This window comes from Acipenser ruthenus, chromosome 4, assembly GCF_902713425.1.
Source record: "Acipenser ruthenus chromosome 4, fAciRut3.2 maternal haplotype, whole genome shotgun sequence".
In the NCBI taxonomy this organism is placed as follows: Eukaryota; Metazoa; Chordata; class Actinopteri; order Acipenseriformes; family Acipenseridae; genus Acipenser; species Acipenser ruthenus.
Genome location: NC_081192.1, coordinates 74,247,730 through 74,252,449, shown reverse-complemented (window position 1 = coordinate 74,252,449; position 4,720 = coordinate 74,247,730). Strand labels below are relative to the sequence as shown.

The 4,720-nt window shown below is 32.3% G+C and overlaps 1 long non-coding RNA gene across 1 annotated transcript; it reads right to left on the bottom strand.

The window, feature by feature from the left end:
* Positions 1-2,622: 2,622 nt before the first annotated feature.
* Positions 2,623-3,867, bottom strand: LOC131737063 (uncharacterized). Its single transcript, XR_009328628.1, has 4 exons — positions 3,657-3,867; positions 3,252-3,339; positions 2,931-3,095; positions 2,623-2,705 (listed from the first exon to the last, which is right to left on the bottom strand). It is a non-coding gene; the product is annotated as an uncharacterized LOC131737063 (long non-coding RNA).
* Between the last annotated feature and the right edge of the window lie 853 nt (positions 3,868-4,720).

Sequence of the window (4,720 nt, the reverse complement as noted above, 5' to 3'; positions counted from 1 at the left end):
TATATACAGTTTTACACCGTTTTATTCAACCTGTGTGTTTTTAATAATTAAACCATATTATTTACACAGTGAAAAAAAGGGTCTCGCAGCAAACTGGAAAATAAATCTATGCATCCCACAGATTTTCCTGAAACTTACACAAAATACATTTTCAAGAACATGTAATAGACCTTGAAAAAGCTGAGATAAAATGTATATTGAAACTGATGAACGTGGGTTTCTTTTTTCTTATTCATTTTTTGGTGGCACAAATTAGAAGAGCTACAGTACAGTATTTAGATCAGAGCTTATTATGAGTTTATGATATCTATAAATTAAGACTGAATGTTTATTAGTTTTTTGAGATCAAAACTTCTATTAAAAACAATTTACATTTGTTATAAACAATTAATTTTCTAATCAGCCATTTACATTTAAAATAAATACTTTTTTTGATATGTACAATTACATTTTTATATCAAATATTCTGTTTTTGTAATCAAATTAAATAGTTGACACAATAAATTCATTTAATTTCAGATTAAATGTTAAAATGGCATTCCATCAGATCAATATAATTATTCCCCAAGTAAAAGTGCAGTTATTTGACTGTACATCTTTAACACTGGCAAAGGTACTTTGTCAGAGATACTCAGCTTCATGAAGTACCTTTCCATGAAAGTCAGACCATTTTTTAGAGCTTTAGGATACTCAATGCCCAAGGAAAAATAAAGAGAAAAAATACATTCAACAGCAAGGGTGATATCCATTCCTGGATAATCACTGAGTATCTCAATTCCATCAACACAAACAGAGATGTCATCTGCTGCCAATGGGCTTGTTGTTCCCTTGAAAACGATAGTTGGTGTAGGTGATGGTGGTACCTGTATAGATTTTAAAATAATAATTAATAACTTTATTCAACAATAAATTATGTGAAATTGTACTTCAGCAGCATCTCACCATACCTACAAGCAGTGGCGGCTCGTGTGGTGGGGCTGCGGCTACTTTAAAGGGATTTCGTAATATTCCTCCCTTTAAAAACATTTTAACTGTCGGATCTCACTTAAAACAGCGAGGAACGTCTTAAACTCCTGTTAATTGCCTACAAGTCTCCCTCATAATTCATTAAGTACACATTTATGGCAAGCCAAATTAAGAGATACCTTTAAATATTTAACAGATATCTTTAAATATTTCAAAATATCCTTAAATCAGTTGAATATATCTTAAAATATTTTTAAATAATTAGAGATATCTTAACATATTTTAAGATATCTCAAAATGGTTTACAGATATCAGGAATTAATTTGGAGATATCTCAAACTCATTTTGAGATATCTCTAAATGATAATTTGACTTTGTATTTAACATTGAAAACATCAATTCAGTTAAGCTACATTTAAAAAGTAGAGCTCAATTAACTTACTTGGTCAACAACAAACAACAGATTTTCCCTCTCTCGAAACAAAGCTGGCAACAGCAACAATGCAGCATTCATTCTCAGTCCTACAAATAGGGTATCAAATCATATACAAAGTACAAAGCAAACAGAAGAATGTTGAGCAACCCTGGTCTGAGAGGTACAGGATCTTTGGCTTTGCATTCCACCAGTGCTCTCAGTTACATTCATGAATTCATTATTTGCTAAACTGCACAGATAAAGAATAGTTTAAATGATTTAAAGGTACCTAAAAAAAACACACACACGACTGTAGCTCTCCAGGACCAGGACTGACCACCACTGATACAAACGTTATTGTGGATTGGAGCAAAAAAATGTTAAGAACATTATCAACAAAGTTTCTAAAAATCTGTTCATGCAGGTTTTTCGCATTGGTTTTTATGCCCCTGTGAGAGTTAAATACCAGCTATCTTCCCCATGAAATATTATGCTCCAAGTGTATGAAATGAAGTTGCATCATTTTCTGTTTAATAGTTATTTATAGATCCTATTCTGAGATAGGTCAAAACAATTTGATGTACAATAAATATTTCTTATACATTACCATTTCCCTGTGTCTTATCTGAAGCATCTTCAATGTAGGACATCACAGTAGTTAGAAGATGCCCACTAGAAAGTCTGAAAATAGCATCTACCATTCTGGATAGGCCACTCATTAGGTTCCGTTCCAAGTTTACTCCAAAACGTAGTTCTACTTCGTGCAACAGCTAAAATACAGATGCTAAAGTTATTATTATATTTATTTATTTATTTATCATATGCCTTTATCCAAGGCGATATACACAGCTGTAAAAAAGAGTTGAATACTTACAAATAATGTAGTAGTTAAAAAAATCAATAAATAAAACAAAATCAAACTAAACTGAATGCGAGCAGAAAGAAGTTGCATGGGAAAAACCAGGAGCAGTGGAGTTTTGTAAAAGCTGGAGCAGGTGGATTGCTGATGCAGAAAGGTCACCTAGGAGGACTAATTAAAGTGATTATACATGCTTATAACTAAAAATATTAATTTCTGATCAATCACCATAGTAGAATAAAAACTAGTACCTACCAGTTTAGGATGCTTTAGGAATGGAAACAGACCAAGGACTTCTTCAGTGGACTTCTTCTCCATCATTCTTTCCCGAGTGTGTACAGTACTATTCATGCTGTCACTTATGGCTTCAATGTTCGGCCTCAATTTCGTTATTTCTTTTCTTATGGAGTCCAAGTGTTTGGCAATACTATGCTCGTCTTCTCCTGGGAACTCCTCACTGTGCATCTGCAATATGTATCATAACGTTAAGTAATTCAATACTTATGATCAGGCATTTACTGCATGTATTCTCTGTGCTTTTCTTTACTCTGGAAAAATGCTAAAGATCAAGTACTCTCCATGAAAGCCAATTAGCTAATAAACTACACAATCGCATGTATGTACATATATAAAGTATGTAATTCTATTTCAATCTATTTCTGTCAATGCAGATCCAAGAGTTAGGCTTACAGATTCTCTTCTCTTTTTCATGAGCGGTTGCTGTTGCTCTGGTGCACGCTTCCTTCCTCGACCCACAGCACCAAACTTTTTTTTCATGTCTTCTACAGTCTCCACTGAAATAAGTGTCTTTCTCTCTTTTTTGAATTTATTTCTCAGTATTTCAAGTAGAGTAGCCTGAAACAATGATAGAAAGTTAAACCTATGTCCATTATCTGGCTATAAAAAATACATATCAACTAGTAAAAATATATTTAACGCTGCATAATTTTGACAAATTAATGTTTATTCGACTATTTCTTTTATGAATATAACTACCAAATGTATACTCACATATCCAGTTTGGCTGTCATCCCTTAGAAATCTGTACTTACAGCACAAAGTACTTAGCACAGTACTGTACATTATGTGGTCTGGATACCTAAATATACAGATTAGAAAATAATATAGGCATATGAATTGTAAGTGAATTGTAAGAAAAATATATATTTGAGAAATAATGTCATGAAATACAGTTGCATTTTACAATTGCTTTAATTTACAAAAAAAACATGCTGAAAGCATTATCAAAATGAATTTAATAAAACTTTTTCTCTTGAATAAAATATTGCTGTTATGATAGATTTTTAAAAAAAATAGTAATCATTTTAAAAATGAATATGCTATTTTATGTTATGTAATTATTCTAAAATTGGTTGCCTATGTATCTAAAACAAACACCGAAATCTCAGTTCTTACAGCGTATATTTGCTGAGGTCATCAAACAGAGTCTGTATTAGAGCTGCACGAAGGGCAGATTTGTCTTTTGATTTGAAACCAATGTCCTTTCTATCAAGGGCCATCTGTACAACTGGAGGAAATATAGGCAATGTATAACATGCGGTCCAAACATGAACACTTGTTGAGGTTTGTGGCACTTCTCTGCATTCTACTGGTAGCACCTTCTCTGAAACAATATGCTCATTTGCTTTTGTTCTATGAAAATACAAAAAACAACAAAAAAAACAATATTTCATAATTTTAATCACCTGAAAATATCTAAAGACTTGATATTTAAACAGAGCCTTATAATATAACAGCCATATTAATTTTCTACACAGAAGTTTAAAACCATACATTCCCAGTCCTCATTTTCAGGAATTAAACTAGTGAAAATACCTCTCTCTCTCTCTCTCTCTCTCTCTCTGTGTGTTTCCATAAAGAAATGTACTCCCATAATATACATCTTTCTTACAATACAACATTACAATACAAAAAGCGTACTGGTAGTAGTAATTTATACTTTTCAAAGTGAATCCTGTATGTATAATATATTTGTCATTACATACCTTTTAAGGTTCTCGAGAGCCTTTAAAAATTTGACTTGGTCCTTCATAGTTCGGAAGATCTTTCCAATCATATGTTCTGTCAGACCTAAAAGAGTCTCACCATCTATTTCTTCACCTAATGAACAAAAAAACATAAAATTAATCAGAAAAATAAGCACCAATGTTAACCTGCCATTGTAATTAATATCACAGTTTTAAATGCAAGCAGTACCTTATACACAGTATGATGAGGTGCAATATATAAACATCCATCACTGTCTTCATAAGCATCTAGTGCATGGTAGTCAACTTCATTGCCAGGTGTTAATGTACACCACTCATGCAAAGCCTCTATTTTGAAGGCATGAAGGTGAGAATTAAATTCCAGAGCAAAATACAGTTTCCCACACAAAATCCATGTACACCTAAACTGAATGATATGCAAGATTTTGAAAAAAATGGGTAAATCCTCATGGACTACATCGACAATGAAGT